We start from the raw sequence: 15,955 nt of genomic DNA, 5'->3' as shown, positions 1-15,955 counted from the left end.
GATGAGAACCTACTTGGTTCTGATTGTAACTGAACTTCCGGGACACTGGAAGGATCGTTTTAGAGGTAGTGCACCCTCTGACATTCGGGGTTGGTGAGCATCGGCACTCCACGTTGTCGGTGTGCGCCCCCTCAGCCCAGGGGTACTGCTCCCCCTCCCCCTGGCATTGCACCACCCCCTCCCCATGTTCCCACTCAACCTGCCAGATGACTGTGGTTTTTGAGATGTCTCAATATTTTTTCATGCGCTCTTTCCTGGGTCTTATTGTGGCATTGCTCTACAACTGCGTGCTAGAGGCCGAGGTCCTCGAGGCCACCGTCTGCAGCTCATTGGGAAGTCCTTCAGCCTCCTGACCATTGCTCTGTCTTGTCACTGGCCTTGGTTCTGCACTCGCTGACCAGGGTCAGCGTTCTTCCCTCCTGGCCTCTAGGCCGCCTTCTGCCTTTGCCGCCTGGATTATCTTTTCCTCCTTGGTTTGTTGCTCCTGTCATGGAGTGTACTGTGGACTCCGCTGAAGCCCTCTTCACAATTCCTGCAGCTGCCGTCTCCCCTGCATGAGTTGACTTGTCACGGACTATAATCCCAGCCCATCCCAGGCCTTGTTGACGTTCAGGGTCTTTGTGCAATCCCAGCCCATCCCAGGCCTTGTTGACATTCAGGGTCTTTGTGCCAACCATCTCTCTCTCTCTCTTTTATTGTTTCATATTTCCTCATCAATCTGTGGTCTCCGATCCCATCTCTCCCACCATTTCTCCCGAATGTTTAGCTCATGAATGTTCTGCACCCACTGATGAGTCATTTGAAAACCAGCGTCTGCCCTGGGTCTGGTGCTGCTCCAGCTGCTGTGGGTGGGAGATAAGCAGTAGGTTCTGTGTGCTTTGCCCCAGCTCAGAAGGCAGCTTGCACTTGGACTATGCCTTAACTCTGTAAAAGTGGCTCTGTCTGGCTGCCTTTCTGTTTTCTTTCTTCAAGCAAGGTCTCTCTATGTAGATGAGGATGACCTCAAACTTGTACCTGTCTTCTTGCCTCAGCCTCCTGAGTGCTGGGTTTACAGGTATGTACCGCCATACCTGGGTAAAAGCAATTGTACAAGATTTTATTCTGCCAAAAAGTAGAACTTAATTAAATTTTTGTGTCTACCCTCCTATAATTTAGGCGAGCAATCACTGCTTGGTGTAAACATCTGTCACAATAAACTGATTTGAATGCTACTGTCTTGAAGGAAACACCATGTTGAGTGAGTGATGGTTATGTGATGTGCATACGAAGGCTAATTATTTGAGGGTCTATGCAGTGTTAATTTATTAACAGTGCCTTTTTGTTGTTGTTGTTTTTGAGACAGAGTTTCTTTGTGTAGCTTTGGAGCCTGATTATTAACAGTGTCTTTAACAGACGCCTTCTGGAGAACGTGAAAGGATTCAGTCTACAGCACTTCTCAGCCAAGTTCATGCCAACTTTGAATGCTGCTTCTCAAGAGAATTAATCGTTTTTCCGATTTCTTGCACCCATTATGGCCCTCGCTTACATCTTACTAACCTATACACAAGCTCTGCTCTGCTCTGCTAGCAGTTTTTTGTAGCGGAGTTGAGTTAGCTGTTTTCAGCCCCGACCCAAACCCTCTGTCTTAATGGAACTGGTGGCGGTCAATGTGTGAGGGTTTGTTGTTTTGGGTTTTGTCTCCTAGAGATTGAGAATCCAAGACTCAGTGTTACCACTTGTAGGAATTCTGGCAGCTGTGCTCTTAGTTTGTTAATGAGGAAGATGAAGATGAGGTAGGCATTTATTTTCCCCAGAATGCTCTGTCTGCTGGGGTGAGCTGTTTGTAGACCCAGGTGCTAGCATTACTCACACGCTTGCTGGGTCGTGCCTGGCATTCATTCACTTATTGGTGAGCTTATTTCCTTTGCTGGAGAGACGTAAGAGGAAAGTTCAACTGCTTTAGTGAGGGCAAGCCCTTGCACACACATAGACTCATGAAGACTGCATATTGTAGTATGTATATCTAATAGTGACATAGTTCATATGGTTGGAAGGTATGCACTTTTACCATCATGTTATTGGCTCCAAGGGAGGAAAAGCTTATTAAATGTCCGTAGGCTTTACTCAGTGGCCAGTGGTAAGCTACTCCAGGCAGAGGAACTACTGAAGTCACAGTGAAGCTGTGTGTTGTAAGCGGTGATTCGATAACGTGTGATCGAAAGGAATAGAAGTGATGAGGTGATAGCTGAGTAAAGAGTTAAGAACCAGGGTTAAAAAAAACCAAACAAACCAGAGAGCCTAAAAAAAACCATAGTATTGGGCGGGAGGGATGGCTCAGAGGTTAAGAACACTGGCTGTTCTTCCAGAGGTCCTGAGTTCAATTCCCAGCAACCACATGGTGGTTCACAATCACCTGTAATGAAATCTTGTGCCTTCTTCTGACCTGCAGGGATACATGCAGGCAGAACACTATATGCATAATAAATAAATCTTTAAAAAAAAACCCATAGTACTTTAAAAGCAATCTATTATTTTTTAAAATTGTATGTAGGTGCGTATCTGTATGTGGGTGTGTACTATGTACACATGAGAGCAGGTGCCTCCGGAGGCCAGAGGCGTCGGATCCCCAGGGTCTGGATTTATAGACAGTTGTGAAGCACCTGAAATAGGTTCTGGGAACCAAACTTGGGTCCCTGGAAGAGCAGCAAGTGTTCTTAACCACCAAACTTTCTCTCTAGCTCCAAAATAAGCAAGATTGTAAGCAGGAGTAGGCGCGACAGACCCAACTCTGAAATGACCTTCCTTTTAGTCCTGCGTTTGCGGCGGCCACTTTGAGTGTGCACATTTCTTGCTGTAGTCTGGTGGCTGCCACTTTTTACTGTGCCCTACTCGGAGGTGTGAAGAATGCCTTCCCTGGACTTTGTGACAGATACTGGGCTTGTGTTAGGCAGGTTAATCCAGTCCTGTTTGGCCCTTCGTTGGCAGTGTGTTCAGTGAGAATCAGTAATTTAATCATGTCCCCAGACATGTAGACTGGTTATCTCGTTCTGTTCCGCCCACATCAGACCGCAGTCATTGTGTTAAATCAGTTCTTCTCGGCTCTGACAAAGTTCGTGAAGAAGCCACGGAGGAAGGGCTTGTTTGGGCTCGTGGCTTCAGAGGGCTCAAAGTTGTTGTCACTGGGCACATGTGTGGTGGGGTAGCTCATGTCAGCAGAAGAAAGCTTCAGGAAGCAGGGAGTCAAAGAGGAAATGCCTGGGACAAGATGCACCCTGTAGGGGCCAGAGAGATGGCTCAGTGTTGAGAACACTGTTCTTCCAGAGGACTCATATTCAGTTCCCAGAATGTACATGGTGGTTCACAACCATCTGCAACTCCAGTTCCTGGAGATCCAACACCCTTTTCAGGCCTTCCTGGGTACCAGACACGCATGTGATGCACAGACATACGTGTAGGCAAAACACGCATATACATATAATGAATAGTAATTTTAAAAGAAAGAGCTAGCCCCTCCCCATGAACCTACTTCCCCCATCTAAACTCTGCCCCCCCAAAGAGTACTTTGTTATAATAGGAATTAGTCCATTTATGACATTAGCATCCTCATGATTTATTCCCCTCTCAAGAGGATCGCCAGAAACAGAAACTTTATCACATCAGCTTTCAAAGGACATGTTTGGATCGAAACTGTAACAGTTGTAAAATCAAGTTCATTTCTGAATTCCATGTTCTGGAAAAAGCTGGTAATTGAGGTCTACGTTCATAGCTGGTGTAGTAATGAAGATCTTTGGCCTTGTTGTACAAAGAGTTCCCAAAGATCGGGAGTCTGTAGAACAAGGAAAGGACATCTGGGAAAATACAGTGCTCTTCGTGAAAATTTTCAGGAGGTTCACAAGAGATGCATATTGATTTTGTTCTGTTGAATGTGACAGGCAGAAGTAACGCTGGCGTTATAAGAGGCAGAAAAGTAGAGCATCAAGAATTAATGGTTGAGCCTGGAGAAATTACTCAGCAGTTAAGAACGCTTGCTGCTCTGCCCAGAGTTACAGTCCTAGTGTCTATGTTGGTCAGCTCACAGCTGCTTGTGTGTCCAGCTCCAGGGTATCTGATGGCCACTTCTGGCCTCCACAGGCAGTAGCACACATTTGAGCATACTCACACACATGCACATAAATAAAAATCTTTCTCTTTTTTTTTTTTCTTTTGTTTTTTCGAGACAGGGTTTCTCTGTGTAGCTTTGCTGCTGTCCTGGAACTCACTCTGTAGCCCAGGCTGGCCTCAAATTTACAGTAATCCGCCTGGCTCTGCCTCCCGAGTGCTGGGATTAAAGGCGTGAACTACCACTGCCCGGCTGAAAAATCTTTCTTGCTGAGTATGGTGGTGTGCACTTTAAAGGCTGTAGTTAAACCTGCAGGGCCTTTTCTTAATTAGTGATTGATGGGGAAGGGCCCAGCCCATTGTGGGTGGGGCCATCCCTGGGCTGGTGGTCCTGAGTGCTATGAGAAAGCAGGCTGAGCAAGCCATAAGGAGCAAGCCAGCAAGCAGCGCTCTTCCGTGACTCTGCATCAGCTCCTGCCTCCGCAGGTTTCTGCCCTGACTGCCTTAGATGGTGAACTGTGAACTGGAAGTGTAAACAAAGCATACCCTTTTCTCTCCAAGTTACATTTGGCCATGGTGCTTCATCACAGCAGTAGTCACCCTAATTAAGACACCATGTGCAAGGATGAACTTGAAGGAACTTCCAGTAGTAACTATTCAGGGATGATGTGCCCGTCTTTCTTTTTGTTGACAGCCTAATGATTTATTATGGAAAACTTAGAGATTACTCATACATACTATGCAGCTTCTTTCAGATGGCTTTTAAATTCCTCGGGCCACTCAGAGTTACGTTTCCGATAGCATTGCTGAGAAAGGATCAAAAGGATTTGTAAATCCAAGCTAAGGCTTGAAGAGAAGATGGGGTGGGGGAGAAAAGCAGGATCATTCACCTATCTGTAAGATGAAGGAGTTCTAGGATGTGTTTTCCAACAACGTGAGTTTGTGACATTACTGAACAGCACCTTAGAAAATAGTTACATTTTATCAGTTAATAGAAAGAGGGAGGGGTGGCGAAGTGACCCGCCAGATAAAGCTCTTGCTGAACAAACCTGACAACCTGAGTTGAGCTCTGGGACACACAAAGGTTGTAGGAGCGAACTGGCTCCATAAAATTGTACTACGTGCTCAGTGGCATGTGAGTATCCCACATCACACAGAGAGAGGTGGGTTGGGGGAGGAAGGGATGGAGGGAGGGGAAGGAGAGAGAGAATTTCTTTTAAAGGAGGGAGAAGGAAGAACAGTCTACTAATTTAGTTGTGGTATCAGTAGAACCGTCAAGACATGAAGGGAACACGGGATACTGAGCAGGCATCTGTGTCTTTGATTTTCCATTCCTTTATTGATGAGTTATGCGAGTGTCTTTTTGTAATCTTACTGGGCATTTGTGTATGATCTTTGGAGAAATGTCTGTTAACCCCTATTCATTTTTTAATCCTGTTGTATTGTGTTTAGGCTTTTGTTTTAGATACAGACTCATCACATATGTGTTTTGTACATGCTTTTTCCTATTTCATGCATGATTTTGTTAGGTACTTTTTTATATCTTTCTTGTGTATATTGTCATAGACATAAATCTCCCTTCTTCATGTAACGAGCATATTTGATATGTGTAACATTATGTGGCTAGCATGTTGTATATACTGGCCTGTGCCTTCTTGTTTCCTATTTAGTTGTATTTCCTAAAGCTATTTTTATCGTAGGCTTCCTTTTTAGTATGTGCAGAATGTTCCATTGCATGACTGTGCTACATTTTAAACATCACTTACTGATGAACTTTGGAATAATTAAAATAAATGCTTGTAGTATGTTCTGGACTCCAGATTTGAGCCCAGGACTGTCATCTCCTAGTCCCCCCCCCAGTATTGTGGCAGTGAGGAACTTGGAGTGTGTCATTCCCAAGTGGCCAAGTGTGCTTGTGGGAGGAGATTTGAGAATTTCTGCCTGTGGAGCTGTGTGCCCATGTACCCTCTAACCTTCAGTGTCTCACACACACACACACACACAGAGAGAGAGAGAGAGAGAGAGAGAGAGAGAGAGAGAGAGAGAGAGAGAGAGAGAGAGAGAGAGAGGATCATGGTAAAGGTTTTTAAGATGCTTTGGTCTCCATGGTTTTGTGGATTGAGGCTGGAGAGGAAATGTTCCATCATATCATTTTTATTTTATTAGTAGTGGCTGTAATGTGAGAGCTTTTCATGTCATGAGTTAAGCACCAGAGATAATTCATTTGGGTCAACAGCATGTAAACACGTAAGATAACAGATGGGCAGTTATCTTCCTGTCTGCCTATGGTTTCCATCAGACGTGTTTTCAGTTGATTTTTGATATCTATATATTTGCATATGCATTGAGAATTGCCATTATTAGTTACATAAGATTCATAATCTCTCTCAGTGTGTGTGTGTGTGTGTGTGTGTGTGTGTGTGTGTGCATTAGGGAAGTAGCTTGCCCTGTGATGAGAGTCTCACATAAACTTTAAGTATGGTTTCATCTCAATCAAAGCTGAGAAGGCCAGTAAGTTCCATTTAGGGGTGTATTTTGGATATTGCATGTTTCCATAACACTTTTGTACAGCTCCTTTTGCCCTTAAAAGTTTGGTATCACTTGTTTTTCTTTAACAAATATGGAATTAAACTTTTGTCCCTAATATGGAGGATTTGCCTTATTTAAAAATTGTTATTATTATTATTTGTGCATGAAGAATGTAGATGTGGGTTCATGTGGGGGTCAGAGGATGACTCCGTGGAGTAGTTTCTCCCCTTCACTTTTATGTGGATTCTGACAATTAGATGCAGGCCTTTGGATTTGTGTAAAAACACTTTTACCGCTGGGCGGTGGTGGCGCACGCCTTTAATCCCAGCACTTGGGAGGCAGAGCCAGGCAGATCTCTGTGAGTTCGAGGCCAGCCTGAGCTACAGAGTGAGTTCCAGGAAAGGTGCAAAGCTACACAGAAAAACCCTGTCCTGAAAAACCAAAAACAAACAAACAAACAAAAAAAGCCAAAAAACAAAAAAACCCAAAACACTTTTACCTAGTGAGCCATCCCATTGGCCCCTCTGTTTTAAATTTATTTGTGTGTGTATGCCTGAGTGTATGTGCCCGTGCATATGGGTGTGAGTGTGGGTGCATATGTACATGCATGGAGGCGAAGAGTGCCCTCCTCTCTTGCTTTCCACCTGTGCCTTTGAAGCAGAATCTCTCCCCAAGTCTTGATTTATACCTTCTTGGCCAGGCTGGAAGCCAGCTAACCCCAGACATCCTCCTGTCTCCCTCCCTCCCCTCAGACTCGGGGTTACAGGCATTCACAGTATGCCTGGCTTGTTACGTGGGTGACAGGACCTCAGATATGTTCTCATGATTGTACAGCAAGCACCCGTACTGCTAAGTCATCTCTCCAGCCTCTTGCTGCACTCTGAAGAGATTATGCGTAGGTGCCTTCACACAAATGGTCTTTTTTTCTTACCCCAAGATGTGTCCAGCCTGTCCGCAGGCTTCATGCACACAGAGTAACTATAAATGTATCCCAGCACAAAAACCGTAAATTTCCTTAAAACATTATGAGATTGTGTGTGTGTGATTTGTTAACAGTTTGTTTTCACCATACTCAAGTGTGAACTTTGTAGATGACAATGTCATGTAGCAATGTCAAAAGGCTGGGACACTCCTGCAAAGCCTCCTGGGGCCTAAACTTCAATGGGTAATGTGGCTGACAGATCCATATAAATAAATGTCTGTGTATGTGAATGTGTGACTGTATGCACAATGTGCAAAGACTCTTGATAATGGATCTGACCATTGTGGAGTTCCATTCCAGTTAATAATAATAATAATAATAATAATAATAATAATAATAATAATAGTAATAATAATAAAGTAGGAGATTTGTTTTGTCTTATTTCTTCTAGTTTCTAGCAGTGCTTAGCCGAAGGTCACACCAAGAACCTGTTCTTCATGAAAACTTTTTTTTTTTTGGAGCTGAGGATTGAACCCAGGGCCTTGCGCTTGCTAGGCAAGCACTCTACCACTGAGCTAAATCCCCAACTCCTCGAAACCTTTTTTAAATTTATTGTACAGGATTGTAAAAGAAGAGGAGAGGTAGAGAGAGGCCTTGGGGCTGGGGCCTGTAACCCCACTACCGAGGAGGCTGAGGCAGCAGGTTGCTGTGAGTTCGAGGACAGGCTGGGCTACAGAATGAGACAGTCTCTCAAAAAGTAAAAATATGAAAATGGAAGGAGGGAGGGAAGAAGGAAGGAAAGACAAAAAAAGTGAAGCTCAACAAATCGAAGAGAGGGTAGTGAGACCCAGGCCTCAGGAGCTCAGTGGACCAAGCAGAAAGCCATCGTGGGCTGGGTCAGGGATGGTGGCCTTAGGGTACGCATGAGCCACGTTGCTTTGTGTGGTGGAGTCAGCCCCCATAAACGGGTTGCAGGCCAATGTGTGGAAGTGTGTTGCAGTGGTGACCATCAGTACTGTGATTGGATAACATTGTCAAGATGATTTACTTGTAGCTGAAGGTCTAAGGACCAGTGGTGTTTATCTCCATCTGTGCCTTCCAGGACTCAAACCAGCCACTTGCTGCCGCCTGCCTGACTGGGGTACCTGGTCCTGGGGAATGTGTCCTGGGTAACAGTCAGTCTAACAGTTAGTGCAGCAGCAAGACATGTCAGGAATCCGAAAGAAGAAAGGCAGCCTCTAAAAAAGCAATTAGCACCCCTTGTGTTTGGTGATGAAATTTTCTGCTGCGTTCTAAAGACAGGTTAAACATGGGGAATAGTAATGACTTTGCTGAGGAAAGATCGTTGTGGTGGGAAGTATTGTAAGAATTAGAAATAATTTTAAAGCCTGTGTGTATCTGCAAGTGGATACTTTAAACTGGAATATTTATTTCTTTGCTTTTCCTTTAGACTAAGTTGTGTTTGAGACAGGGCCTTAAGCAGCCCAGGCTGGCCTCACACTTGCTGTGGTAGCCAAGGATGACTTTGACTTTGAACTCATAATCCGCCTATCCGTGTTCCCCAACTGCCGGGATGACGGGGATGCACCATTGTGCCGCCTCACCCAGCTACCAGCTTTGTTAATAGTTGGTAAGGCGTGGGGTTCTGTCTCACTGCTGGCTGTGATGCTTTGTCAGTACGTCCGTAGTAGCTGACTGTTCCTGTGCCCTCTTGACCTCCTTGAGACACTAGTAAAGAGTGCACTATGAATTGAGATCTCGGGGTTTGGGATGGAGTTTACTAATGCTCTAAGTTCCAATTTATGTAATTGTTTTTTTTTTTTTTTTTTTTAAATTCACCAAGTTAGTTTTTGAATGAGTACATTTTTTCCCCCCTGATCATGAAGCAGAGACTAGGGTAATATATGTAGTGGTAGCCCAGAAAGGTCTCGTTCCCTCCATTAGCTTCATCCCTGCCGGAGAGCCTTTTCATCACTGCTGGAGTACATTTGAGAAGGACAAGGAGTCTAGCAGTCTCTTGCTTTGATGCAGACTTTAAGTTTGCAGAAGAAACTTAGCAAAAAACCGTGATAGACCTACCTGTAAAAGTGAAATAATGCTGTGGCCGAGGGGACGGGTTTTATGTTAGCTTGTCGTAGGTCTAGTTGCTGCTGCCTATTTTTCTATTTGAATTTCCAGATTGCTGCATATAAATATTTTTAAAGGTATATGCCAGTTTGCCGTCTTTTCCACAAAGTGAATTTGTTCCTCAGTGTTCCAGAACTTTTGGTATAAAGACTCTCATTAGGAGGACTGGAGATGGGGTTCAGGTGAGAGGCGTTTGCCCAGCAGGCACGAAGCCCTGCACCTCCACCACTGTGCAAACTGGGTGTGGGAGTACATGCCTGTCACCTGAGGTAGAAGAGGTAGAGGCACGTGGTTCAGAAGTTGAAGGTCGTCTGTTGACTACTTATCAAGTTCTAGGCCAGCCTAGGATCCACGAGAATGTGTTTCAAATTGAAGATAAAAACGGAAAATGTCATTAGGCTTTTTAAACAATTATTTTACGTGTATGAGCGTTTTATCTACATACATGTATTTGTACCACATCCATGCAGCCACCTGGGAGACCAGAAGCAGGAATACTATTCCTTTGAGCTGGAGTTGGAAACAGTGATGAGCCTCCATGGGGTGCTGGGACCCGAACCTCTGCCAGAGCGGCCAGTGATGTGAACCACCGAGCCGTCTCTCCAGCCCTTGTTAATGCTTTTTTGACACAGGCTCTTGCTGTGTTGCCTAGGCTTGTGTAGCACTCACCGCGTCCTGGAGTTCTTCATTCACCTGCCTCAGCCCCTCCGGTGTGTGCCACGTGCCATCTTGTTATGCTTTCTTCTATTGATTCTCTCCCCTTTCCACATATACTTGTTTGTTTTGCATGGGGCAGAGACATGTCACAGCAAGAGTGTAGGGGACAGAGGTCAACTGTGGTCAGTCAGTCTCTACTACGACCATGTGGGGACCCAGGGATGGGGCTCAGCTCCCCAGGCCAGATGGCAAATGCCTTTACTCACTGCACCGCCCCCCTGCCCTGTCTTTACTAGTCACTAAACAGTGTTTCTGTTTTTCTTAATATTCAGGCAAGCGTCTACATTGCAGCTGTGTGTGTTTTGTTTATTTTATTGTCCCCATAACTTTAGGCAAGAGTCTCTGCAGCTCAGGCTGGCCTGGAATGCACAGAAATTATCCTGCCTCCGTCTTTCAAGTGCTGGGATCGCAGGCACTAGCCACTATACCTGGCTAAGGAAAGGCTGGTGAGATGGCTTAACAGGCAAGGGTGCTTGTCCCCAAGCGCAGTGGCCTGAGTCTCCTCCCTTGTACCCACGTGGTGAAAGGAGAGAATTCACCCATGCAAGTTCATGTCGCCCCCAGCTGGCATGCACGCACACGCACGCACACAAATAAGTAAATGAGTAACTTTTTTTGGAAAAGAAAAACCTTCAGTATGATGATTTTGGGTTTTTGTTTTGTTTTGTTTTGTTTTTGCATTAACATCTGATGAGGTCAGGGAAATGTAGGATGGTGCTGTCATATGTAGAAGGGATTGTGGTCAATTCTTTAAACCCGAAACTCCACTAAATGAGTTTTTTTATACTTCTGTTCCTTAAACACTAGATACCTCTTGATTCTTATTTTATATTTTTCCAATACCAATTTGACCTTTTTTTGCAATTAACTTTTGCAAATTTAACCATAAATATATCATTCATGTTGTTTATCAATACATTCTTCTTTTTAAAGTGATTTTATTTTTATAACAAATTTAGGTTTACAGAAAAAACTAGAACAAAGTACATTTACCACATAGTCCTCTAGTTCCTCTGTTCCTGTTAGTTTCCCCTGTTGGAAACACTGTAGGATACTTCTTCCAGCTGATAGGCAAGTAGAGACATTATTAGTAAAAGTCTGTAGTTTGGCATGCTAAACTGGACAGAAAAAAACCTTTGAGGCCTCAACCCACAAAGAACTATAGACAACCAAGGAAAGCTGTAAATGGAAGAGGTAGCCTTCCCCAGGGAAGAACACAGCAATTGATTGTGCGGTATCAAACAGTGAGTCCTGAAAACACACACACACACACACACACACACACACACACACACCATTATACGGACTGAACAGGTGTGTGTGTGTGTGTAAATATAAGTGTGTATTTGTATATATTTATGCAATAACAACTAATGGAAGCAGAGGCCATGAATCTGCAGGAGAACGGGGGAGGGGGGGAGCAGGGGGCGGTGCATGGGAGGGTTTGGAGGGAAGAAAGGGAAGGGGAAAATTAATGTCAAAAAACTGTAGTTTATGCTAGAGTTCATTCTTTGTGTTGTTCATTGTATAGATCCTAACAGAAGAGTAAATGACACATACCCACTGTTACAGAACGGTTGCCATGTCCTGAATATCCTCTGTCACCCCCACTCTTCCTTTGCAGACTGATCTTGAACTTTCTCTGTAGTTTTGCCATTTCTAGGGTATCTTCTTGTAATTGTACAGTTTAATAGCTCTTCAGATTGCCTTCTTTTGCTTAGTAATATGTACTTAAAGGTCTTTATTTTTATGGTTCATTAGCTCAGTAATACTCTATTCAATGAGCCAGGCCCGGTGATGCACCAACTTGGGAAGCTGAGGCAGGAGAATTGCAGTTTCAAGACCAGCTGGGCTACAAAGTGAATTCAAGGCCAGTCTGGGCAACTTAGTGAGAAGCTGTCTCAAGATAAAAGATGGAAAGAGGGCTGGTGATAGGTGACTCAGTAGTGCTTGCCTGGCATGAACCAGGTCCTTCTCCCCAACTCTGAGACATAGTGTTACTGTAGTTTGTGTATCCAAGATGTCCCTGGTGACCTCAGAGTGTTTTGAAGTTGTAAATAAGTGTGTCCCCATGAAATATATAAAGATGAAACTCCAAGTGAGTTAATTTGGAATATACAAAAAATAACAATCTGGGCCATAGAGCGTAGACCGGGGAGACAGATATGACTGCAAGAAATGAAAAGGTTGGAAGGGTGTGTGTGTGTGTGTGTGTGTGTGTGTGTGTGTGTGTGTGTGTGTGTGTGTGTGTGTGTGTGTGTGTATGTGTGTGTGCGCGTATGTGTGTGTGTGTGTGTGTGTGTGTGTGTGTGTGTGTGTGTGTGCATGTATCCACTCCGTGTGTGTGGAGCCTCAACTGTTATTCCTCAGGAGCCCTGGAGATCCTCTTGTCTCCATTTCGCCACTGCCAGGACTCACCACAGTGCCTGACTTCGTTGTGCCCCATACCTGACTTCTGGGGATCGAACACTTTACTGACTTTACTGTCTAAGCACTTTACTGACCGAGCTCTGTTTCCAACTCCGGTGTTGAAGTTTTATTAGGAAAGCAAAATGTTACGTAAGTTGTTTTGGCAGGAGGGCAGCGTCTTGCACGAGCTGTCCCATTCTGCTTGGCAGGCTGCCGTGGTGTCTGTGTGAGAGTTAGGGTCTTGGGAGTTCAGCTCCGGTCTTGGTAGCTTTGGATTGGGCTTGAGTTTGGAGAAGACATATGTAGCTGGAGTGGTTTCTTCCTGGGCCACTTTGACTTTATTTCGGTTAAATATGGTATAAGTGACTCCATGTTGTGTGATACACTTTTATAACTGCTATAAATCTTTTTTTTTTAGTTTAAATTTTTGAATTAGTGAACAAAGTGTCATTTCCATACATTTTAGTTTCTGCTTGATTCCTTCCCATACCGGCTACCGTTTCTCTTTCCCCATCCAGCTTACATCCTTCTACCTCCAGTATACCCACCCCTTCCCCTTCACAGCTCATGTGTTTAATTTCTCTCCCTTTCTGCCTCCCCCACCCCCCATCTCCTGGGTCCTTGTCTAGTTTCTTGGTCTTTACTCTGACAGAAATATGCATATGTAAAAACTGAAAGTAAGGATCTGCATATGAGAGAGAGACATGGTATTTGACCTTCAGTCCTGGGTTATTGCACTTGATATAGTTTTTACCTTCAACTTTCATAATTTCATTTTTTTTTTGTTTTAATGGCTAACTACAAAGATGTAGGGGAGAAGGAACCCTTATTCACTGTTGGTGGGAGAACATCCTGGCGCAGCCACTATGCAAATCAATGTAGAGGTTTCGCAGAAAGCTAAAAATAGATCTACCACGTGACTCAGCTATACCGCTCCTGGGCATATTCTCAAAGGACTCCATATCTTACAGAGATGCTGCTCATCCGTGTTGATTGCTGCCCTGTTCACAATAGCCAGGAAAAGGAATCAGCCTGGATGTCCATCCGCAGAGCAATAATAGATAGTGAAAATGTGCTTCATAGAGACAGTGGAAGTTTATTCAGCTGCAAATTATTGTGTGTAGGCTTTTATTCTATTACTGTGGGGGGCACACCATGCCATGGCGTATGTGGAGGTCAGAGGTCAATTTGGGGAGTCAGTTTTCTCTTTCTACCCTGTTTTTGAGGCCAGCTGTCTTGTTTCCGCTTGATGCCTACTCCAGGGTAGCTGGCCCAGGAGCTTTGGGGTGATTCTCTTATCTCCGCATTCCCATCTTGACTTGGGTGTCCTGCTGTCACAGATGTGAGTTCTGGAGCTCAAGGTCAGACAGATGTCAGACTTCTGTGGCCAAGGCTTTTTTTACGTGCTGTCCCCAAGTTAGTTTTTGGTTTTTGTTTTTCCTTTTTCTTTCTGGAAGCACGGCGAGGAGGGTTTCTGTCGCCCTGTATCTTTGTCAGTATTCCATGTCATCAGTGTTTGGGTGTTTTGTTTGTTTAGGGATAGGGTCTCACCCTGTAGCCCCTGGGCGGCCTAAGGCTGCTGTATGTGGCGATGGTCCAAGATGATGGCATCTTTTGATGTGCCTACTTTTCACCTTCATATAATCTTTGATGAAATATCTGCACAGATCTGTTGCCCACTTGCAGAATAGGGCTGTTTTCTTGTTGAGTTTTAATAAGAGTTCTGTGTTTTACATAATGGTCTTTTGTAAGATAAATGTTTTCTAGACATTTCTCTTGAAGGTTATGATTTACCTTTTTATTTTATAACACCATTGTTTGGGGCTGAAGATTTAGTTTTAATGAAAGCTGACTGATTGTTTGATGTCTAGCTTCCTGTGCTGTGTTAGCAAAGTCGTCCATGTTGGGATCCGCTAGGTTTTCTCCTGTCTCATTTCTAGGACTCTTACATTTCATGCTCCCAACGCAGCTGTGCGATCCCTATGGGGTTAATTTTGGGGACAGCCACGAGGTTTTGCTCTCGATGGTTTTCCGTGTGTGGATGGCCACTTGTCCTGGCTTCTGAGAGGATCACCCTTGCTCCCCTGAGTCACCAGCGCTTCTTTGCCAGAATCAGTTTGTGTGGGGCAGTTTCTGGGCCCCCCTTTTTTTTTTTAACAAAAGAAATTCAATCTTCGTTTTCATGTTTATTTCAGTGTGATATTTTGCTTGCCCAACCCAGACACCGAGTTTGAAAAGAACTGTGTCTGTTGAATTTTTGTAAATCCAATCATTTTGTAATTATCCAGAGTGTAGCGCATTGTGTTTGAAGTCATCTTGCGAGGATCCTTTTATAAAGTAAATAGGTATTCAGGAGCTTTGTTGAAATGCACATTCTATTTTTCAAATATTCTAAAGAGCAAGGCGATAATCTTCAGGGTATCTTCAAATGTGTGTTGAAAGGAATCTTTTATTTCACCGTAGAGAGTCCTTCAAAGGTCCTGTTGGAGTGTAGATAATTGGGAAGAGCGAGTAGGAGACAATGTAGACTCTCCAGCATACATTTTGGACTTCCTGGAGGTCACGGTACTAACAGGCACTGTTACAGAGTTCTCAGCCTCCTCCATACATAGTCCTTCATGCTTTATAAGCCAAGAATGTATGAATACTCACAGCATTCTTATTATATAAGGTATTTTTCTGAGCCTCTACGTGTGTGGAAGCCATGATACAGGGAATTACGTCATCACCCCATGTTTTACAAGCTGGCACATGGTAGAGCTGAGATTTGAACTTGGTGTGCCCGAGTGTGGCAAAGACCAGGCCATGGTCTTATAGTTCCAGCTCACACTTTGTGTGAGAGAGAGATGGACTTGCAAAAAAAGCTGTCTTGTACAGGATACATTCTTTATAAGCTTTTAGATCATTAATGATGTTAATAGAGTTGTGTCATTGTGTTGACCCCCATCACAAACAGGGATAGTTAGAAAATCAGGGAGAGGGTTTGAGCGTTTTAAGAATTACCAATTTTATCACTTTCTTGGGAAGGACTTGAGGTATACAATTAATCATTTTGTTCCCAAATAAATTACTTATATAGAATTTAGACTTACATTGTAAACCTTTGTTTTTGTTGTATTTTAATCCACTAATTGTTTTAATCCATATGTTCATTTCGAGCAGCATTTAAGGCTT

General features: G+C 44.0%; 1 protein-coding gene across 3 annotated transcripts in view; it reads left to right on the top strand.

The window, feature by feature from the left end:
- The window catches only part of Klhl2 (kelch like family member 2), a 112,221-nt gene that overhangs the window by 71,650 nt on the left and 24,616 nt on the right, over positions 1 to 15,955 (top strand). The gene's annotated exons all lie outside the window — the stretch shown is intronic.

Source organism: Peromyscus californicus, unplaced genomic scaffold (assembly GCF_007827085.1).
Source record: "Peromyscus californicus insignis strain IS unplaced genomic scaffold, ASM782708v3 Scaffold_23__1_contigs__length_62951481, whole genome shotgun sequence".
Taxonomy (NCBI): Eukaryota; Metazoa; Chordata; class Mammalia; order Rodentia; family Cricetidae; genus Peromyscus; species Peromyscus californicus.
The sequence above is the reverse complement of the archived record's forward strand: the minus strand, read 5'-3'. Positions and strand labels throughout refer to the sequence as shown.